Raw genomic sequence first — 25289 nt, forward strand, 5'->3', positions numbered from 1 at the left:
TGTTTTAATAAGTCTTATATAATGGATATCTGAAAATAAAGCTAAAATGTGTACAAGAAGGATTCAAATCAGAATAATGAAATCACCACATTTAATTAAGTCTATCATGCCATGCATATACAAACTTTGCACAAAAATATTAAACTACCCATGGTTATAAAATTAAAGCTTCACTTTCAGTTGAGTTAAAGTTAAAAGTAACTTTAATTATTTTTCAAGACTATAAACAAAATTAGTTTATTGTACAATAAACTAATATATGTGCCAAAGCAAACCTAGCAAAAACATTCCTGGCACAGAAAGCTTTGAGCTTATTTTAAGTGGAACAGGGAAAAATTAACCCTACATATAGGTACACTTGATTTTTAATTTGCTAAAACTTTGACAACAGTGCTTTAAAGTAGTTTGATTTTCACTTTTCCAATTATACTTATCATATATTGATTGCTGCATATATAAATCATACTTCTTTCTATGAATACATGGTCTCACTGGACTATCTAAATATCCAGTTATCTATTACTAAAATTGTCAGGTGTCTGTCATAGACAAGGTCTTATTTTTCAACTAAACATATTTTAGAAATGCTGACTAAAACATAAAAAAAAAAATCAAGGTTATCAAAGAAGGGCTACTCATAAGACAAATTGTATAGGTACATTATTACAAAGAGAGAGGAGGAGAACAAATACACTAAATACATTCTCCAAATATTAAAAACAAAAACACAGAAGTCTCATATCAGAAATTTTACTCTCATAAAAATTTTGTTAATCTAATGAAAAGAATACTGTGGGGTCATAGATATCAGTAATAGCAACCCTAAGTAACCATGTATATCACTTACACTTTGATTAACTACAACTATTTTTATTTACCCTTTAAACACTACTACTTCTTACCAGTAGGCAGCACTGTTACATTTTTTAGTTGTTACCAATGTTAATGTCACACATGCCATATGTAACTTATTACACATTATCTGACTTTTGCTTGCATTTAGCCTCATTATATTGACTCCATGCTATTTATCTTGCAGATATTCTTCTCTTCCTAAAAGCAAAATTAGAACTAATAATAAAAAATCAGCAATGTCACATATAGTATACATGAACATCAAACAGAAAGTGTGTAATTAATGAATGCTATTTCTTCACTAGTTAATACTTTAATCTTTATTATAATTTAAAAGAAACTGCAATTAAGTGTAGTGTGAAATTGATTTAACGAGTTTAGTATAAAATATTTTTCATTTCTGATGTTATATACTCACTAAACTATTACGTTTATAGAAGGATTATATGGACCTTAATATTAAAATATTTATTTTTTAATTACCTATATATCCTCTTAGAAAAATGAATTAAAATATAATAAATTATTTAAAAATCCTTTACACAAAATTCATTAGGGAAAATGCCAATAACAACACTTGTAAACAATTTATATTTTACAACTTAATAAGAGGCCACCTATTCACTTGATGGAATCTATCCTACTTTAACCAAAATTATGATTTTCTACTTCATCAAAAAGCATGTAAATGTAAAACAGGCCAACATTAAAACATATTAAGAAAAATTCCTTGGTTCCTCCACTAACTAATCAGAGATACACAAAAAAGGACCTTTTAAGTTTAATGATACCTGCTCATTAAATGATGCTAAACACTAAAATATCATGAACAGCAGGGAATTTCAGTTTACATTAGAGAAAAAAAATAAAAGGGTAAAAATGACTGAAGTTGGTCAGCTCAAGCTGATAGGGCACTTCAAATGAATGACAGAAGAATAAAAGAGACACTCTAGGTTAAATTAGGTTCTCCTATTCCTTTTCTTGAAAGTGCTTAACTTCACAAATTTTATTTGAATTAGCTAAACTGCCAAAATCAAAGCAGATATAAAGTTAAACAGGCAACTACACTTCACAGTAGTTTACCTATTATACAATGAGTAAAATCTTAATTTAAAAAAAAGTGATTTTGATTTTTAAATGTGTGTATTCCTTTTCTTCACTGAGGCAATTGATGTGCTTCATTTCTGAGAAAACACTGCTACAAAGATTAAAAATATGCAAAGCTTCAGATACAATTTCATACAATTTTATTCTTTCATATATGTGAAACAATTTCCTTCCAAATACCAATATCTGATAATACTTAATAAAGTATTATGTAACCAATTAGAATTTACTGCACAATATTTTTCACATACTTTTTAAAAAGTAGAACATTTTCCTTTAGTTTTTAACTTTTGATTTAGAATTCTCACTTACTAAAAGCATATAATTTTTCCTTGCTTAAATCATATTTCCAAATTCTAATTTACATTTGCCAAACAGTGGCAATTCTCTAGGTAAACTGGACTAAATCTTGACAAAATTGTAAAGTGGTAATCATTTGTTATCAGCACCTCTCTTTCCATTCATTACTCCTTTCCCTCCGCTCAACTTAATTTCATCCTCATCTGCACTGTTTACTTTTTTTATAAATGGTAACACCATTCATAAAGTTACATACAGTATTAGCGAATTTACACTACCCTTCAAGGCAAACGAATGTCCATACAGGAAGACAGAGAAAAGATGATTCTTCTCAACACAAAGAATAAGTGGCTGATTAATAAATGATATTGGCTTGTAAGAAGTATTTTAGTCCCAAGGGAATGCCCCTGAAAACTTCAAATCATACATTTATGCTTTTTGCTAACTTTAGTATGTATAACTGTTGTTATAGTCTGAATATTTATACCCCCACCCCATCTCTGCCTCCAAAAATCCATATGTTGATGGCATTGGAAGGTGAGGACTTTGGGAAGTGATTAGGTCATGAAGGTGGAACCCTCATGATGAGATTAGTAGCCTTATAAAAAAGATCCCGGAGAGATTCCCTCAACCTTTCAGCCATGTGTGGTTAAAATGAGAAGAAGGGCCTCACTAAGAAAGCTAGTTCTCACCAGACACTTAATCTGTCAGTGCCTTCATCTTGGGACTTCCTAGTCTCTAGAAGGGTGAGAAATAAATTTCCGTTATTTATAAGCAGTTTATGGTATTTCTGTTATAACAGTTAAATAGACTAAGCTATAAATTGAGAGGAACTGGAGAGGGCTCTCTCCTAATAGGACCTTTTCATAAAAGGTGGATAATTTCCTTATCACTTTAGAATATTTACCAGTATTTTCTAGGAATTTATAACTGTGCTTCGTTTAGCCCATTTAATTTAATTAATCATGAATTTAAAAATGCGGAAAACATAAAGGTAAGAGTAAAGTATGGTTTCCTCATATCACCATCATAGCATTTCTCAACTACTCCACAGAGCACAAGTTACCCAAGATAGTCTGCAATAAATACGTTCCATGGTATAAAAAAAAATAAAAAATAAAAAAAAAATTGAGTCTCTTGTAGTTGCACAGTCAACTTATAAAAGGCTGTGAGAACTGTAAAAACTAATGATTTCCTTTTTTCATTAGTTAACTATTAAATCCCATATATGTACATTAGTGCTTTGGGAAACTATTTTGCAAGTTTGAGTCTTAAGAATTCCTTGCAAATGTTCTACCCAATCTCATATCAACAAAACTCTGATAAACTAAAAGCTCTGAGAAGCAAAAGGTGTTTTTTGTTTGTTTGTTGTAATTCAGTTGATAAAAGTTGACCTAACTTGAATTCGTATAGCAACAAAGCACAAACTAAACTGACATTAATAGAATGTTTGTATGCATATATGTCACTAAAGATATGTCATTATGTTTGATTATAAGATACTGCTCTGACTCTACAGGGGCCATTACATAATATACAGAATACCTACCATATTACTTTTCTTTAATCCAAAGAATTCTGAATTCTGAAATGTTATCTCCAAGGATTTAGGACAAGAGATTGTGGACCTGTATTGTGGACCTAAGCAGGTCAAGAACATAAATGCAGTTGGTAAGGAAAAGAGTCAGAAGAACAAACAAATCACTTGCATAAGACATGTTGCAGGATTTTTGTAATGGCAAAAGTCTAGAATATTCTATAACAAATTAGATGGTCTGAGTGAGCTTATTACACCAGCCCACATAGTGCCAAGCACATAGTAAATCATCAATAAATATCTGTTTAATGAATTAGTTAATTGAGAAAGTCTAATGCTGACTTTGTGTAAACTGTTTAAGATAGGTGGATATTTACTTTTTTTACATAATATCTCTGGAGGTAGAGACTCTAGAGCTTCTCTTGAAGGCATCTTGACTATAAAAATATCATTCCATGTAACCAACTACTTCTGCTTTAATTTTGTCTTTCTCTCATAGAAAACATGTATTAGAACTGGAAAAATAAACTCAATATTTCAATTTCTTCTCTTAGTTAAACAAGTCAGACCTATTTAGTCTTTCCTCTAGAAATGATATCTTAGAAACGACATGTAACTCTTTCATTTTACTCTTCGCTTTCTCTATATCCTTTTATTTTTGAGTTACAACCTAAGCTGTACACAGTATTTTTAGAAGTATGCTATAAATAACGTTCAATTCACTCTGATTTCATTTCAAATGCTAAAGTTTGCTATGCTTTGCCTTTAGCCACAGACGAGAGATCAGTACAGTACAGAGAGAAGGGCAAGGGACAGCCCTGGCCTTTGGCTCCACCTCAAAAATAAATCACTGAACTGCAAGACAATTACAAGCCTGAGACAGTTTTCTCTACTATTAACGTGGGAATGGCAATACTTACCCAGCAGCATTGTTTGAAGGGCTTGCAATGAGTTAATATATGAAAGGTGCTTGATAGGAAATAAGGAAAGAGATGTGATGGTAGAGGGGAAAAAGAGAAGATGGAGGGGACTGGGGACTGAAAAACTTGATGTTTTATGACCCTAATCTCTATAATTCAATGCTTTTAAAAAGCAAAAGTTTCAGCACAAACTTTCTAAAAGGATATGTATTAAAATGTTAATGGTGGTTTTCTCTGGGTAATAATATTAATAATTTCTATTGTTTCCTTAATATTCCTCCACATTATTGGAATCTATGATGATAGGTGTGTATTACTTTTAGAATTAGAAGTTAAATACATTTTTATTTTAAGAAAAAATGTTTCAATATTTAAAGTTTTAACTATGTGTAAAATTAATTCATGAGCTTCTTATTCCTCAAAAATTCTAGAGAAATGAGCTTTTAATATAAATAAAAAATTACTAGAAATGAGGGGAGCTTTACCAAATCTGTTCAAATTTTATTTTGTTGCATAACACCCTGCTCTCCTCCCCCACCAAAAAATTCCTTAACTATGAATGTTCATCTCATATTACTTATATTAATATATTTTAAAGTAGTTATTAATAAAGCAATGGTATGCCTCTGTTGTAATTTATTTAAAAATTACTAGTGTATTTGGACTTATTCTTCATTTCCATTGGTCTTTTGTATATTTTCTTTCTAAAGTTGTTCACAGTTTTTCCGTTTTCTATTTTGGTGTATTTTATTGATTTTAGAGGATGTTTCTATAACTATTAAGGACATTTAACTTTTGACATATTTCTTGCAAATATCTTCCCAGTTTATTTCATTTTTATATAATATGACCCTTTTCTCTTTGTGGTTCCTTTCATTTCTTCCTTATTTAAAAGCATTTTCTCAACCCAAGATTAAATTATTATTTGCATAATTTTGGTTAAGTATTAGATGACTACAATTTTTCATTTAATTAAATATATTAAGAATTTGAAACAGCCTATGGAACTTGTTCCTTTTGCAAAATTGAAATCATGGCAGGTCCAGAAACTGATACCCAATTTCATTCACTGGTATCAAAAAATATTTCAACTCTTATATTCTCACAGGTAGAATAAATTGTGTAATGGCCACAAACAGAGGCACTGCTTTGCTGGTCATATACTTCAAGTTAAGGTCTAAAAAATCTTCAGCTATAAAAGCAACATAAAAGGATTCTAAACTGTACCTCATCTGTTAGCTTCCCATGCCTGGAAAAGCTAATATCATTTATACTCAATTTGTACAATAAACTATGAACCTGGAAAAAAGAATTTGACATAGTTTTGAAGAGTATGACTTTTTAATGAAAATAGCTAATTTACTTGACTTTTATTGAAAATCTATCCCTTTGCTCAGTTTAGAATGCTTTCCTTATTATATGTTAATTTTAAATAAAAGATTTATTATAATTCTTCCCCCAGTCTGTGTTAATACAATCACTCTCTACCCAATTTCTCAAGAAAAAAGAAAAGGAAAAGAAAATAAAGAAAAGAAAGAAAAAAAATTCTAAGTGTTATCTTTGAGGTTTTGCTTCTTTTTCCTCTTATGGAACGTCCTATCTCCCTTTTCCACTTTACAATCTATTTCAATATGATTCTTTGGCAGCGCTTTAATCATATTCATCAGAAATTACTTCTCCCTCCTTGTATACTACTATATAGCAGTACTAGTACTATACTTTTTGGGTTGACCCATTAAAACACTGGTTAGCATATTTTATGTGTGGATGCCTTGCCATTGTAATAGGTTAAAAATATCCGATAAAAATGCAGCGAATGAATGGCTATTTTGCCTACCATCAATTCTAGTTCTCACAGAAAACCTATGAAAATACTGCCATCATCACAAACTTACAAAAAAAGCTGCAAGTTTGGTACAGAGAAATTTTTTCCTGAGCTATTGGAGGGTAAGTTACCAAACTTATGCCCCATCACCTCTAAACACTTCAGTGTATATTTCTAATGATGAAAAATGTCCCCTACATAACCATCAAAATCGACAGTGATACATTTCTTCAAAATGGCCTTCAAAATCGACAGTGATACATTTCTTAGCACCCTTGATATTCAGCCTCCTTTCAAGTTGAGTCACTTGTCCTAATACTGTCCTCTGTAGCAAAAGAACTCAGTTCAGAATCACTCATTGAATTAGTTTTCACATCTCTTTAGTCTGCTCCAGTCTTGAACCGTCTGGTCTCTCTTTGATTTTCATGATCTTGACACATTTAAAGATTAAAAGGCCGGTTGTTTTATAGATATCTCTTAATTTTGTTTTGTCAGTGTTTCTCACGGTTACACCTTTGGCAGACATAATACAGAAGTAATACTTTGTTTTGCTCATTACATTCTATCAGATGGTAAATGATTTCATTGTATCCCTTACGGTGTGCATTTCCATCACTTGATTAAAGTAGTATCTGCCAGCCTTTTCTGCCAGCCTTCTCCACTGTAAAATTATTATTTTCTTTATAATTAATAAACATTTTGTTGGGAGTTATTTTGAAACTATATCAATATCCCATTCCTCTATTCTTCAACAAACTTTTAGTTTATATGTGTGTATTCATATTTCCTTCTTTAGTAAATGGTTTAAAATTACTTACTTTATAATTAAATTACTTTATAATTATTACTTTGACTTCTCTTATGACAAGCAGCAACCTCATCAAATTAGTTTCCATGTCCTTGTAGCTTTTTCCAATCATTCTTTAAGTTTTCCTTATTTTTTGGCACAAAGCTCATTTTCTAATTTCCTTGCCCCAGTTATACAATGAGGCATTTCTCCAAGGATCTCAGATTCCTTTTAGAAGAAACTGATATTTAGAAAGGAAGATCTGGTTCCTAGGTGTACTAATTGCTTTTAGGGTATTGATGTTTCCAGGACTTCCCAGAACAAAGTTAGAGAATATATGTTATATATTTACATCCACGGTGATTTCTATATCTTTATCCATAACTTTATCCATAGAGAAGAATTCACATGTAATTCCAACAACATAGGGTTTATCCAAGTTATCTCCCTTTCCATATTTGTTCCTTGGACAATGAGAAACCTAGCTCCCATATCCTTAATATATTTACTTATTTGAAACATCCCTTGTGTACAATTCATTTCTCATCTTCACCTCCACTGTTCTGCTTGGAGGCCCTCTTCTCTAGGCTTGGCCCCAAACAATCATGCCAGGCTGTTCTTCCACATGGGTGTCCTATTCATGCTGCTGAGCTCTGACACCTGTACCTTTCTGTAGATATGCCCTTACCATTCTTCTATGGCTTTGACTCCCTACATCAGGCAACTCACCCCATCTGGACACCATCTTCAGCCCATTCATCCTCCGACACTCCATGCCAGTCTGCCCTTCCATGTGGATGCCCTTCTTTCTGCAGTCAGGTTCTAACTCTTTGAGCAGACACCTTCTTTTCTTTGAGAGACACCTTCTCTCCTTTGCAGACACCTTCTTCACCCTGCCTGGGCTCCGATAACCTGCACTGAGTTAATGTCTTAACTTCTAAAATGAAGTACATTTTAAACAGAGTGTATTAAGTTAGTATTTATGGACAGTTCCATTACTATTGTCAGTCATAGAAACATTAATCAATCCCTTAGAGTAAGCCAGGCGCTGTGTTAGGTTCTGCAGACCCCATGGTGAACAATGTTATATGGTGTTCCCTGCTCTTGTGGAGCTTATCTAAATTGTGAAAGACAGATATTGACCAATATATCACTAAAAAACCATGTAATAGCAGTACTCAACATTTTCATTTGAATCTTTCCCTTGTTTTCATATAGGCATACTCTCATGAGTAAAATACACAGAAAAAATATCTGAACCAGGACCCTTAATCTAAATACTCACACAGGCTAAGTAGATGTTTAACCTAGTGAAGAAGCAAGGTAGGGATTTAGCAATATGGCAGATGCATATCCAGTCTAAAGGGACACGTTGCCACATGGAATGCAGGCTTAGTGTTGCCAGAGCTTCATATATTCCTAAAGAAGGAAGATTCTTAAATGCTGAAAACCAATTTAAAAAATATGGGGCTAAACAAAAATGTATGAGGATTTGGGCTGCAAGCCACTAGTTTGCAATATACAACAAAGGGTGAAGCCTAGGTTTGTGATGATACAATTTAATATTGCCAATTCAAATCTTATGTAATTTCTCATAAGCAAATTCAGGCACTGCTCCTGAACACCACCTTTCTGGAATGTGTAACCTACCCAGCAGGTGGTGTTTGATAGTGAAATTCAGGAGTGCTTACCTTCATAAATTTTGTTACATTTCATCTTCATATAATAACATTTATTATTTTCTGTCTCTTTCAGTTGTAACTATGTTGTTCAAATTAACTATATTACATGCTTTCTTCTACTTTTAAATTCTTGAATTTTTTGTATATACCTTGTACTTATGTTGTTTTGTAATACTTAAGCCACAAAAACCTTTAATTGTCACTAACCCTTCTTTGAACTTCTTATGCTTTTCCTTACCATAAATGAGTAAGTTATTCATGGTTTAAATCTTGTTTGATATTCTATGGTCTGTTTGAAATTTCTTCAAGCTAAAATCATCTTTGTGCTGCCATATGGTGTTTGAACACAAGTGGGGATTGATCAGTAATTTGTTCACATGCCCTTTCCTATGAAAATAGTTTCTTGTGAAAAATCTTCCCTTTTGGAGAAGAAAAAGAGAGATTCTTAACACTTTAATTTTTACAAAAGGCTGTCAACCTTAAAGTCTGCCTATTTGATCTCTAAGGCATACGATCCATATTGAGTCTTTAACTCAGCATAACTTTTCTTTAGGTCCTAGTTACCTTCACATATTTGGGGCTCAACTGTCATCTAGAACTTTGTTCAGAAAAGCAATCTATTCATTTCTCTAGCAAGAATAAGATTGTTCCTTAGGAGTCCTTAGAAAACTGCATAAATGGTCTATGTTGTTTGGGTCTATTACAAAACAAGTTTTACCTTGTTGCACTTTGGAAAAGTACCTCTATTCTATCAGGATGTAATAAACAGCTTTCGGTTAGCACTATCATGTTCACTATAACTATGATGCAGTGGAAAGCGTCTATTACATCACTCAGAAAAAGCTGGTCGTAGACAAAGAGAGTATAGTAAATTTGGCTTAAGACAAATTTGCAGCCCACATTTAACAATTATTGTAGCACTCTATTCTTATTTTGTATCGATCTTCACTTTCTACTCTCATTTATAAGATTTAAGGTTCTAATAATTTTTTATTTTACAGTTCTATTTTACCGATATATTCTTATAAGCTGTGTGGCAAAATTTGGCCTTAAAGATTACAGGCAAATGAACTTAACATAATCACTAACAATTTCCATCTATTTTTCTTTGATGAATCTAGTACTTTATAACATTTTCATGCTTTCTTACTACCTTTTCTCTATGCTATAAATTCTCTAAATCTCAATATTAGCTTGTTAAGAAGTTTAAAAGGAACAAAATAACAAGCTATTGCCTATGGATGAAATTCAAGAAATGTGACAATGATCTCCTTTCTCTCTAACAGTATGTTTTTACCAAATTTGGGGAGTTCACATATTATAAATTTTGGAATGTGACTATCAGAACTCCTGCTGGTAACAGTAACTCTATATTTAAAAACAAAAAAAATCAAGAAAGATGAAATGGGAAAACTCCAAAGTAGTGGCAAGGAAACAAGAAGATCATTCAATTTTAACTCCTCAGAAGTTTCACATTTCAATAACTCTACTTCCTAAGAAGGGCTATGATTTTAAAACGCAAAACTCTTAAGGAGGAAAAAATAAATAAATAAAAAGAGAGATGGCTTCCTTGTCAATTAAATAGTAAACTGTCAGATGGCAAAATCTTGTATTTTAAACCATTCAACAGACATAGAATAGAACTGAAATGTGTGATAACAACTAGCCTAATAGTGAAGCTCATTTTATAATTCAGCACTGGGTAATGGAGACCACCTGCCAAATCTGGTGAGAGCGTGAGAACACCTGCTTAATAGATAAAAAAAGCTCTTCAAGGAAGCTAAAGTGAAATAAATATAATCTAGGAGATTTGAATAACTGGTTGACTAAACTTAAATCTTTTGTCAAGTCTTGTTTTAACTGATTTTGCTTGTCAGTGGCATTAATCTTGCAACTTTTTCCTGTTAAGTTGTATATTAAAATATGAGTATTGACTATTGGGAACTACATATTTGAAACTTTAAGGTGAATTTTTAAAAAATGTAATTGAAATAGAATGTTAGGAGAAAGCAATTATATTGTGATAGGTCTTTATGAATTTCAAAATATTTTATTGTTCTGATAGTGTGTTCTAATTCTCTTTTTCTCTGTATTTCTTTCTCTGTCTTCGTTTCTATATCTGTCTATTTATTCAACAGCACTAACCCAAAAAAATAATTTTAATTAGTTTACCTAGTCTGTCACCTAAGAAACTATGCTAGGATTTTATTAAGAAATGGTAGCTTTTATAATAATTTACAAGAATATTTTTTACTGTGAACATTTTCATGACCACTAAAAAGTTTATAACCTTCTATTTACTAGTAAAAGTGTTTTGTGTGTCCATTGAGTTTGCTAACTTTTCTTGAATATTTACATTTTAGTCAAAATTTTATCGTTCAACATGTAGTGAAAAAATATAAACTTATGGGCCAAAATCTCCTTAATACTATTAAAAAAAAACTTAAGCAAAGTATTACATCTAATTTCTAACCATACCCCAACAGCAATCATGTGTATTCCATTGAGAAAAAAAGGAAATTCTTAACAACATAGAACTGACTCATGTACTCCAATCCCTGCTTACAATGCAATTACATCAGCATTGTACTACGTGGCATGTCAGAGTGAAAATGGAATATAATTTCTTCAAGAGAATACTTTTTAACCGATGTGCAATGCTGCAATGGAAAATTTGAAGATTAACATAATTTTTGCATGAAATAACTCTATTCCCCAAAATAGAGCTATTTTCAAAGACCATACGAATAACTTTTGTAAGATAAATAAGGAAGAGATTAATTGAATAAATGAATAAATGAATGAACAAAACTTGAGACGAAACTCTTATATTAAAGGATATCTCAGTCTTTGACATATTTATGTTTTCTTATCTATGTTTAAATTTGCATAAAATTACCTGTGAAAATAAATACTTTTGTAATGTACAGAAGACTGAGAAAATTGCTCCTCAAAATAATTTTTCTGATAATGTTAAGTTGTCCAATCTACTTTAATCATGTTAAATGTAAAATCGAAAACCACATTTGAAAGAAGAGATAGAAGATGATTATGTGCAATTATTTTTTGTTATTATACTTTTCTGTATTTTCATATCTCAACAGTAAGTACATATTTTTGTTGTATGAAAAAAATAAAGAACTTTAAATATCACCAAATAATTATAATAAGAAGACTCCCTGATAAACAAATTCTCAGAAATAGCCCGAGGCCTCTGATCCTCAAATAGTTTTGGAAGTTCTCTCCTTTTTCTTTTTGCCTCTGCCTGGGGTTAGCATTCTTTTTCAGTATTTTTCCTACTTATTAAACATAAATCTGGTTCATCATGGCATCCTCAAAAGTAAAACCATTAAAAGTGGAAGAGAAGAAGGAAGACTATGAACAGTTGCTTCCACCCTCCCCTCCCATGGTTATGTTTCCTCCCCTCCCATGGTTATGCTTCCTGGCTCCTTTCATGACACTGATATGGTCCAGGTGAAGCCCTTTTCTCTAAAGTAGCTTTTAGGACCTATATGACCTAAGATAACCAACACCTAGTTTTCCTCTTAGTTCTAGAATGTTCTGCCTTTGGTAAAAACAAACAAACAAACAAACAAAAAACAAACAAAACAAAACAAACAAAAAAAACCCCTTAAGTTTTAGAAAGCAGAAAGCAGGAGAGTATAGGAGAGAGTCATTATACCTCCTGCAATTTTCCTCTTTGCCGTTTGTAGTAAATCCTTTAAGAAACCTTAAGTCACTGTATATTACACTGTGTGTTATGTTCAGGGAAAATAGCATAAAGAAGAAATGTTAAGAAATAATTATTTTACACTTGATCAAGGATGTTAGAAACCCTTATCTTATGTAAGAGGACATTGTTTAAAAAGAAAAAAATCAAAAGGCTACAGGCAATGCCTTGTAAGCACCTACTCTATACCAGGTACTCTTCTAGGTACAATATAGCAGAGGCCTATTGTTATCCTTTTTTTAATTCTAATGTTTGGGTAAAGAAATTCAAAGCAGAGAGAATGAGTAGAAAGCCTAATTTGTGCCACAGGTTAAAGTAGATTGTGGACAACTTACCCTTATCAGAAAAGTTATTCTGAGGAGCAATTTTTCCTGTCTTCTGTAACATATTATGGAAGTATTTATTTTCACAGGTAGTTAACTTTATGCAAATTTAACCCCAAAAGTTAAATGCTATATAAACATAGGTAAGAAAACATAAATATATCAAAGATTGAAGTATCAACAGAGAATTCAGGCTGAATTCTCTAATCAAGATTTAAGCTGTTATACAGCACTTTAACTCCTATGTTTATTTCTCAACCTGTTCCATGTTGGAGGTAAAGACAAAAGCGATTTAAGCCCCATTAACAGATAAGATGGACTTTCTCTCTGCTATGGAGAAGCTTAAATTTTATCTGTGTGATGAAAAGAGTTATCAATTATTTGCACAAGCAAAACTTTACTCATAATCATGACAAAAGCTAGAGATTCTATGGGAGCATCTACCAAGAGGACCTGACTGAGTCTAGGTCAGGTAAGGCTTTCTTGAATAAGGGAGCTTTGAGCTGAACTTGGAAAGATAAGTTGTTGCAGATACCCAGGTAAAGGGAGAGAGGGAAGTAAGCATGCTAGGCAAGGGAAATACTTGGATCAAAATGAACTTGTTACAGTCACTGATTAAAGAAGTCCATCTGGTTGATATATGCAAGTACATGACAACGAGCTAAGCAGGGGCTTTCTTCTTCATCTCCAGAACAATGAGAAGCCTTTAAGTGATTTTAAGCCAGAATTAGACTTTTGTTTTTTAAAAACTAATCAGTAAATCTATAGTGAGGAGAATGTTTCAAAAAGGATGCAAAAAAAAAAAAAAAAAATGTGAAGAAAATTTCTAGATCATGACAATAGCCAGGGGAACCTTATGACTCTCTCATCTCCTTGGCCCACTGTCTAGTTAGGAGTAAAGAATACATCCTCATTCCACCTGTATTATGGAGATATGCCCTTGGAATATCTGGTAGGGAATATGACTGCATACTTCCAACAGAATTAATGCCAACTAGTTCACCTCATGCTTTCAGTATTGTCATATGCCCCTAATTCACAATGGCTAGAATAAACTTTTGAAGGGTAGTTGGAGAAAGCAATCACCCTTTTCACCTTTTTCTTGGACATATTTTTTATTTACTCCCTAGGATAAACATACTCATTCCTTTCCTAAGTGAAAGATGGCACTATCTGGCAATTCTACTAACTCTGGCCTTTTTTCTTAAGTCCAGAAAATATTTTCAACTAACTCCTATGATCACTAGGTGTTTTGAAAGTTTCTCAAATTCAATATTCTAATACTGTATTTGTTTTCAATCTACTTTGAATTCCGTATCTCATTAATAGTTAGAAATCTCAAAGTCATGTCACCATCTATAACTCTTAAATATTAACCAAGTAACCTTAGAAATAACTCAAATTTGGTTCCAATAATAATAATAATTATTATTCATTATTATTATTATTATTATTATTATTATTATTATTATTTTTAACAATAGTTAATGCTTGTTGGGAGCTTACTATGTGTCTGACATCTGTGCTGGAAGTAAGTGCAGTTATCATCCCCATTTCACACATGAAGAAACTAAGAATCAAAGAGATTAAATATGTCACAGATATTATAAATTGTCTCCCAATATTTATTCTCCAGTTTTCTCTCATGGAAATAGAATCTTCAATTTTCAGATGGTTTTATGGCCATCCAGAACAAAGACTTTATTTCCTTTTAGGTTTCTAATTAGGTAGGCCTTGTAACTAGGATCTGAATCCTGACTGTGCTATTAAAAGAAAGAAGGTATCTACCCCTTTGATTGTTCTCTTTGCTTTTGGCTGAAATGAGAATACAGTGGTGAATTATCTTGGCCCGCACAGAGGAGAGCAACATTCTAAAGAAGGAAGAGCAGCATGATAAAATAGCCTGAGCCCCTAAAGACCTCATAGAGCAGATTCATTTTGACGGATTATTTCCAAAGATGGCTTGAGTAATTCCTCTCATTCTTCAAGTCCTTTTGCAATGTAACTTTGTCATCATTTATCATCAAGAGGTATTTCCCTTCCTTGTAAATCTGGGCTGAGCCTATGATTTAGCCAATAGAATGCAGCAGAAATGAAACTGTGACTTTCAGATCTAGATCTGAAGAAGCCTTGCAGCCTGTTTTCATCTCCAAAGAATCAGCACCCACATCAAGAAGTTCTTACTAGAATATAAAATGATGAGAGACAATATGGAGAGAGAGAGGTCACATGTAGGAGAATCGGGTGGCTGTAGCTGCAGCTAGCACAAAGGCTCTAGATATGTGACTTAGGCCATTTTGGATGTTCAAGACCTGCTGGAGTCAGCCCAGCTGACATGATGTGAGGCAGAGATGAACGTTCTTCACTGAGTCCTACTCAAATTTCTGAGTCTCAAATCGATAGCTTTCTATGAAGCCCCAAAGTTTTGAGGCAACTTTTCATATAGCAATATAACTTTAAAAAACACTATACAAGCTGGACTTTTATGAAAAGAAACTTCTATACTATAATCAGCCTCTGTCATTTTGTGTCTCTAGGACATGAGTGGAGCCTATATTCTCCTATATTCTATCCAGTAACAATTAAGTTCTCACAGAAAGTGTAGGAAAGAAGATTTTGAAGCAAATCAGGCTAGCTCCAGAACCCAGGCTCTAAACTGCAGAATTATACTCTATTGGATGTAAGAAGGGAAAAGAAAAAGAGTGACACATTTATTTAAAGGAAAATATGTATTTTGTTCCAAATAACTAAAAAAATAATCTTTTATTGTAAGATAAAGATTGCTTTGATATTTATTCATGATAATATATACACTGACAAGACTTCCTATTTGGCTGATATGTAAGACCTATACTATAATTTCTACCTTTAATGATATTTTTCTACAAAAATCACACCATTCTAGGAAGTCTATGGTGGCCACTAAAGCATGAAATATAATTTTCCTGCATCTTTACCTTATAAATGCCTCGCATGCTCTTCCACCTGCCTGAAATATCTTCTCCCTATTTCTCTGCAGTTCCTTTTTCATATTTTCACTCAACTATGCCCTCCTCTATGGAAACTCTCCTGAGCAACCCAATCCCAGTAAACTTCTATAGCACTTGTGAGTTCCATAAATTTGGCAGATCAGACATATAGTTTTGCTTTGTTAGTGTTTTATGTCTTATTCATTCCAAGGCTATTTATGACCACACTCTACCTTAGGAGCTAAGTGAATTATAAATAAGGATAAAACACAATCTTCTAACCAAGAAGTTATAGTGTGGTAGGGGAGATAAACAATAGTACACAAATGATTATAAGTCAAAGTAGTAAAGAATGAGTCTCAAAATAGGCCACTGGAATCCCTTAATTTCACTTGATAGAAAACTGTGTATGTCTGTTCTTTTCCTATTAAATTGTAAGCTTCTTCAAAGCATGTTTTGAGTCCTTCACAGCCTGTAAGTTGACCAATTTTCCCACTGTGAATAACCAATAGAGGTATTTTCTTGATTCACTTAAGGAACACATACAAAAAATCAACACTTAGAAAATGGTAATTGCTTTAAATCTGACATTATTCTGAATACCTGAGGAAAAATTAATGAAGTTTTACTTTATTGAGCCTAAAAATATGTCAACAAATTAAATAATATTACAACAAACTCCAGGGGACTGTCTTAATTCTTTTATCAGAACTTTGGTGTAACATGAAGCTTGAATAAATAGCCCATCACCTTAAATTGATAAATTGTTTATTCTGAAAATATTAACAGCTATTTGTTGTCATCAAGATTTGTCTGGCACACAAAAGAACTATAGACTATGCATAATTATCTTTTCTAGACTAATTAATCTGTTGAGGATTGTAAAATGTCAAATGAAAAGAAAGTTATATTGCTGACTTAATTGTTGCCTAAATCTAACACATATGAAAAGAAATGGAGATGAAGTGGAGAAACTGAGGAAAATGGGAAGATCAGTGAATGAGATGACACAGCCTCTATGAGGCAGCTGTGAGGGGGTGGGGAATGCTTTTGCACGTCTGAGTTTGAACTCTGAGCTCTGCTCATTTCAATCCATGCTCTTTTGGGCAAGCTACTTGAACTTCTCTGAACTTCAGTTTTCTCAAATGTAATAGACAGAAAGGTACCTGTCTTACACATATATTGGAAAAAAGAAATGAGCAATGTATGGAAAGTACCTGGTCCAGTGCCTCACATATAGTGGCCATGCAAACAATAACTACAATTGTTATTCTTATTTTGGGTAGTTTGACATATCTATTATCTTGATCGCCCACTTTTTTCTTCTATAGGAAAAAGGTATTGACTTTGATCAGAGTAATTCAATAACTTGTAATTTTCTAAAATAAAGTAAACAAAAACAGAAAGAAGAAAAGAAAACTGAAAATAACACCTGGTTGCCAACTTTATATTTTTCCAAGTAAGTGAGGTAATGACTGAAAGAGCATTCCTTTGGAGTTGTCTGCTGTCACAAGCCACTTTGTCATGGTTGTCACCTGTCCATAAGTTGTGTTTGGGTTTTATTTTTTCTACTTCTAAAAACATATATCCTTTACATCAAATATAATTTACCTGCATATATTTCTTTTGCTTCTTAAAATAATTCTTATTTCCTTTTATTAACTATTTATGATAGTAAATGTTACAATAATACCTTTGTCTGTATCGCCTACCTTAAATTAGAACTATTAAGTGAATAAGAAATGTCTATTTAACACTCTTTTGTTTTGCATCATAAACTATCAATCTAATAACACTTTACAAGAAGAACAACTCTGCGAAAGAAAATTTCAAGCTTGTATTTTGGATTGGCTATAATATAACCTAGGATTCTTCTTATGCAATGTAAGACAGTTAATTCACAGTAAATTATTTCACTAAAATCAAAACCATCTTCAAATATGTAATTTCTTTATCTTAAAAATCTGTCTTAAGACAAAATTACCATTGGTCATAGGTACCAACAAATATGAACATTAATTGCATATAAAGCAATGAAAATTAAATTAATGAACGTGAAGGAATTTAAAAATATTTAAAAGAAATACATTTTTAGAAGATCGTTATTTATAAAGCAGATGTCTTTTGTATTATAGAAAATAGTCTAACACAAATCCGAGCTTGTTATTAACTATTTCAAATACAAAGGAAATCTAAAAGTTACTAAATTTCAGCCTTCTGTGCTACCATCTTGATTTTGCTATCAGTCCAGTTAGAATGTTCAGGTTTTCTTGCTTTATATATTATGGTAAATTGCAAAGGGCTGACAACAAGCAGCCCTTTGCCTGTCTTAGACACACGTTGATATGTTAATGATCCATGATGAAGCTACCAGACACTAATTACATAAATAAGACAAGGAACAGGGCCAACACAGGTACACTCTACTAATTTGTTCATCTCTGTTGGCCAAAAGCCAATTGCATGATAAGTGAATGCTGCTAAAGACATTGGGGCACGACCCCTTCCATTTAGAGAGGAATTAGACATCACGTACCTGTGTGATCTTTATCTGTCTGAGGACACCTTAACGAACTATACAAGGACATTTAATAAGAATACATCTGAAAGATCAGTAAATTCACATACTATGAGGAGTACAAGGTAATAAAGACAAGTTAAAAGTAGAAAAGGAGCACCTGAGACTGACATAAAACTTCATCAAATTTATAAAGCACAAAGCAGCAACAATACAAAAGACAACATCGTTCTTTCCCAATATTTTGAATTTTGAACAAGTAAAACTCAAAATCATTTGCAGATTTAGTACAATTTGGATCAGAACATTAAACACTTTTTCTTCACTCTCATGTATTTTTTTGTGTTTGAAATACTAACAACTTCAAGCCAAAATATTTTCCATTAGAACATACCTTTGAGTTTTTAATATAAACAAGCAGAGAAATATAATTCCTTGAATATGACTTTTGGAAAAACATAAATATATAACTAATAAATGATATATACATATAGAAGAGAAACAAATAACGGTGTAATAAAGTAAATATGTAATAAATACAATAAAACAATGTGTCATACACCACCTTGGAAATCAGTCGATAGGGATTTAACCAAAAGGACACAAAATTTCTATATATCAGAATTATATGGGAGAAAAACTCTAATCTGGTAAGTTTTTGGTATAATATAGTAACTACAAAAACAATTTATTTGTAACTTTTAGATATTATGGCTGCTCTTAAGAAGACACTAAATAAATTCATTTACGAGGACCTTCATGTCCTTTTGGCAGTGCCCAAACCAGACCAGCTTACTTTTAGCAGGAAGGGGAAAACTAAAAGGTACTGGTAGACATAGTTTCAGCTGTCAGTACGGCAGATATGTTCAGTCCACAGGCAAATTGCAGTATCTGAGGATGCTAACAACAACAGACTTCAGACCAGATGAATATCAGGATGGAGGTCCTGGATGGGTGCAGGTTGCTTCACGAGAGTCAGGAATTTAGGAAGCGAGAATAGTTGAAGTTTACAAAGTCAACAGAATAGAAATTTTCACCTCACCAATCATCCTTTTGTTTATTATTCTGCTTCAGTCTTCAGATCTGATTCTTGTTAATGCACTCCTCAATGGTTCAGATTCTTTGACTCAGATGCTGACCAACATCCTTGATCGGCATCCCCACCCCCCACCGCAAGTACTCTAGTTTTTGGGGACATCTTTTTTCAGAACATGGTGAACTGGGTTTCTACTTGTAAGTTGTGCCCTCTCTCAACCCAGAACTCCATGTTTATGGGACTTCCAAGTCTCTACTGCTTTCAAAAGATGATTTTTCAGAGAAACTCTTAGTTATCAGACTTTTGTATTCAATTAAGTCATTTTATATGTGACTCTTAAGCGAAGCAGAATAAGTAGTATTTCAATAGCCTGCTTGTTAAAGGAGGTAGACATGAGCAATCTCATATAAGACTGTACTGTATAGTGGTTGAGAATATGAATTGTGGCATGAGACAGTCTGCATTTGGAACTTAGGTTAACTACCAACTATGAAACCTGTACAAATAACTTAACCTCTCTATGCCTCAGATAATATCATCATCCCCCTAAAAAGATTATTATAAGAATGTAATTTTTAAAAAGCTTATAAAGCATTTAGTATATTGCCTGGTCGTAGTACATGTTATCTATATGTTAAAGGTTGTGGTAGATGTGCTATCGCTTACAATCGGAAAATCTGCTCTGGGTGAACAGTGACCCTTCCACCTGGGCAAGGAGCACCAATGCCACAATTCATCACCACCCTTTGCTGTGGAAGGGTAAAGGTGGCAAAAAATTCTTGCCTACTCCTCCCATTCTGAGATAGAATCTCATTCTTCTCCCGTTAAAAATAGATTGGCCTTACTGACTTGCTAGACAAATAGTATGTGACAGAAGTAATATTCTTAAACTTTCGAGGTTAGATCATAGCCTTATAGGTTCCACTTGGTAACATTCTTTGAAACACTGTTGTCAAGCTGTGAGGAAACCCAAGCAACACACATTAAGAAGAACTAAGGCACTCAGCTGACAGCCCTGGCTGAATTCCAAGCCAGCAGCCAGAACCAACTTGCTAGCCTTGTGAGTGAGCAATATTAAATGGCTTGATCCTACAGGTTCAATCTAGTGGCCCCAAATGAAGCCCCCCAGAGCAGACACAAGCTTTCTAGCTGAACCCAGCCAAAACTGTAGATGTGTAAGCAAAATAAATGATCGTTGCTATTAAAAGCTACTAAGTTTCCGGATAGTTTGTTACATAGATAACGGAAATGTTTATCTCAGCAGTCTAGTAAGCCAGGACGACAGAGTTTTGTTTATTGGCACGTAATTTACTTTGGCACAATGCTATCCAGACAATAGTGGCTGGCAGAATGTATCAATGTTGAAGCTATGTATGTGCCTGTTCATTAGCCACCAGGCTGGACCAGCTGCAAGTCTACTCAGTAAAAGATTTTCTTAAAATGGTACAGGGAATTTTACACCCACTATTCTACAACCTTTCTTCAGGGTAACACCCATGGTTGAGACTCTATGATCAGTGTGGCCTCCAAAACTGTACCTATATATTAGCTATTAAAGTTATAATGCTATTCTTTATAGTGATCATAAACTATATAAAATTATCTATTCTCAAAATAGTACTCTCATTTAAATAATAAATTTTAAGTATGGAGACATTTGTTTAGTTTAAAAAATAAACCCATGTATATTAGTCAGTAGATTTTTAAAGGGTCACCAGTTTGTGTTCTTCATGTTATACCCAATTTTATTTTCTCAATCTACATGCCATGAAGTACTATCCAATTTGTATAATTTATTTCAATTAGAAATTTATACTGTAAATAAAATGGGTTTCATAAGTCACTTCAGATTAGTGAGGGTACATTTCAACTAAAAATAATAATTAAAAATTAAAGAAAATAATTAGCATGCCTTACAGCTTTTAAAATCAGACAGATGTTTTACTAAGAGTTATAAAAAGTGGAATAGTACTCGCCCTTAGGCCCAAACGAATGTGTCTAATTCACTAATTTCAGTGTGATACTTAATTTTTAAGAAAATCAGATATTTTTCAATTGTACAAAGCCAGGTCATTTTTTTTAAAATTTTGACTAGTTGTATATACAGTTGCATATATATAATGTGTATTTTTATGTCACTGACAATTGTATTATAGTGCTTGTTTAGTCATCTTTCTTGGAGAGATATTCTTATCTTCACTAGAACGGGATAATGTTCCATAATTTTTGGAGGAACATGCTGGATTGAGAGCAATGGAATTATACTACTGATATATTAATTGATACAATTGCAAAATAGTGCTAGAGCATCAGTGAGGATCAGAGAATAGTAGATGGGCGTTCAGATGTAGGATATAAACTTTTGGACTTAGAGCTGAGCAGTGATGGCTTTCGACAATGTAAAGACCTAGGATGGTGCACAGAGAAGTGTAACTGTGTATGTTCTAAAGCACTGATTTTAAGATTATATTAGTTTTGTAGTTCACACTAGAATATATAGCAACCTACTAATACTTATACTGACAGATCTGATATGCTTCTGGAAGCAAGGGCATCAGATTGGAAGGATGACCACAGGGATTCTTCCATGGTAGAGAGTACTTGGCTGAGAATATATTTGAAAATGATGGGGCTTTTAGAAGTCTCAAACTGGTGTCCTGAAGACCAAATTCAGTTAGCCAAAGGGTTCTTTGATAATGACAATACAAGGATATTTTAAAAGAATTAAATTTGAATACCTTTTAGAATGGGCCTATAACCTGTCTGTTTCCATCACTTCCTAATTTATTGGCAATATCTTATTTTATTCCTTTCTAGGTTTTGCTTGGCTCCCAAAAACATATGAACTATACTTGTAAACCCTATTATCTAAAACTGTTTAGATATGATATAAAATACACACAAGCACACATATATATTTTTAGCACAAAGTTCATGCTCTACATATTGAAAGAGAAGAAGAAAAAATCAAAATAGTTAAGTGGAATTTATTTCTTTATTCTAATAACAGACCTGGTCATTTGCATTCCTTAATATCCAATCTTAACGAAATGCTAATAATGCTTTAAAGGCAGTAGTACAATTCCCCTGAATCAACTAAACTCTAATTTTACTAAAAAATAATCTAATAGGAATGAGAAGTAATAATATGTATAATATATCTTATAAATAGCATCTAAGATAAAACAAAATTACAACTATCTTCTTTTCATGTCGCAATAATTGTTGCCAGGAAAAGAAAATAAGGATATGGCAGTTTAAAAGTCTATCAACTGTAATGTATAACTGTTGCTGCTGAGAAATTTCTTAACATATATTCTATTCACCTTCCCAAACAACAGACCGTGCTTCAGAAGTGTTGCAAGACTGTTAGAGAATTATTCTCTTTGTTTTGATTTGTTTAAAGCCAGTGGAGTTCGGCGACAAATGTTCATTGCTTTCTACGTATAGAGAGGACTAAAAAGTCTGCATATATATAAGTAGGCTTTTTAGTTCAAACAACAAAAAAAAAAACAAAAAGGAAAAGAAAACAAATTCATATTTTCAGGTTTAGGCAAACTAACAATGCATTGTAAAATAAAAACAAAGGTAAAATGTGTAGTAAATTAATTATGATCTATCATTTACTCTGTTTAGAGCACACGAGGGAAAAATAACATTTGTACCCATGGGTATTCAAATGACATTAGATATGAAGCTTTTGAAACAAACCTCAAACAGCTATTACTAAACTTTATTACTGTTTAGTAGCCTCGATCCCACAGTCATTTAGTCACCAATCTGTGGCTATAGACCAAATCCATACAGACTTCTAAATGGACATAAACACCTCAAGGAACAAAAAAAGATGCATGAAAAACCTTCCTTGACAAAAGTTCAAACACTTCCTGTGGCAGTTCGCACACATTTTCCAATATGAAGTTCACTTATTTAAACAGGTGAAAGTAATTAGATTTTTAAATGATTGTATTGTCAATGGGTCTGCATTCTGACAGACCTCATAGTGACTATAAAACCCTAACTTGGAAAAATAGAAGTTTCGGGAAAAATGATTAGTAGCACGTTCCTAAGTTTACACACACACACACACACACACACACACACACACACACACAGAACCCTGAAGAACTAAATATATCTTTTTGTATGACATGTCAAATAACTCCATGATGTAAATATAGAATTGTTTTGTTTGTTTTGGAAATCAGGTATGAGAAGTACCAAGCACTTTCTAGAGAGAAATTTGAACCTGCATTAAAAAAAAGAAATCTATGCATTGGCAGCTATCTATCATACTATGCTATAGAATACTGTAAAAATTAGATCGAAGCATCTTAAAATCTTAGTAAAGGGCTATTGTCAGATCCTAGTGGTATGAAAATGGTCTTTTAGAGATCTAAAAAGATTAATCTTCTCTAAACATTGAAGTCATTTCAGTGTAAAAATTTACAGTGAAAACCACAGTTTTAATTTCTAAAAAGCCCAGTTAATTATATATTTCATGTCTCTCAGACTTCCTTATAAAAATGCTACTAAGTTTTAATATTTTACACTTTGTATTAGAATAAAACCTCTGAAATGGTTTAAAAGAGCCATTTTGAGTCTAACAGTAATTTACTGTGTACATTCCATAATCTATTTGTTCTAAAACTAAGGTTTTGATATATACTGATTAATTAGGCTAAAAGAATAAAATAAATTTCTGCCGTATTAAATTAAAACCACCACTTAAAAAGTGGAATTCATACAATTATACTAAGATTTCCTCTTATGAAATATCTAAGATGACCAAATGAAATAATACTGCTTTTAAAAGAAAAGATAGATTTGCTTTCTTAATAATTTTCAATACATGTAACACTATTTTGTATAAGAGCCTGTGGAAAGAAAAAAAAAAATAAAAGTATTTTCTAGCTATGTTCTTATTAATTACATGATACAGCATGATCAGAGGGGAGTAATTAGTGTGTGCAGAAGTAAACTAAGTTTGAAAGCTTACTCAACATTATTAAGTAGTGAATGGCTTAATTTAATTTGTGCTGGTTAAAGCACATGGACTTCCAAATACTAAGACAATACTATATTTACTCTTTTAAGCAAATCATACTAATAAATGCAGAGGAAGAGATGTCTGAATGGCAATAGCCAAATATTATGCACTTGATTTAACATTTTTTCACAATTAATATCAGCACAGGTTGATTTATTCTCATCAACATCGTCAATACGCATGCAATTTTTGCCCATGGCTTTCAAACTAAGCAAGACTGTTGCAAATCAAAAATATCCTAAAAAGCAATGAAATCATACTTGTAAAAGAACTAGATTACATGAAAACTAAATGTAAAATAATTGTAAAATATAGTTATAAAATTTCAATCCAATAAATATTAAAGTAGCAAGGTATTTTAATCAACTAACTAATCTACTAACTAAAAGTGAGATTTCTTTGTAAGATTAATAACAAATTACATATCTACAGTTTAACTGAATGTAAACAATCATGTGTTGTCCATTAGGAAGGCAGTTGCTCACGGTTATTTTCCTAGCTATGGTGATGAATTTGCACCAATCTATCTACACAGTTTCACCCAGTTCTCCTTGTCACTAACTGCACACATTTCCCTGCCAGCTGGCTGAAGTGAGGGGCGCATCCTGTGCCACATAACAAAGAGAAGCTTGCTGGCCTGCAGCAGGATG

At 32.6% G+C, this 25289-nt stretch overlaps 1 pseudogene; it reads left to right on the plus strand.

Moving 5' to 3' along the window:
* Positions 1-5752: 5752 nt before the first annotated feature.
* On the plus strand, positions 5753-5928 carry LOC102891599 (annotated as a pseudogene).
* Positions 5929-25289: the final 19361 nt, after the last annotated feature.

The sequence above is a fragment of the Pteropus alecto genome, unplaced genomic scaffold (assembly GCF_000325575.1).
Source record: "Pteropus alecto unplaced genomic scaffold, ASM32557v1 scaffold22, whole genome shotgun sequence".
Taxonomy (NCBI): Eukaryota; Metazoa; Chordata; class Mammalia; order Chiroptera; family Pteropodidae; genus Pteropus; species Pteropus alecto.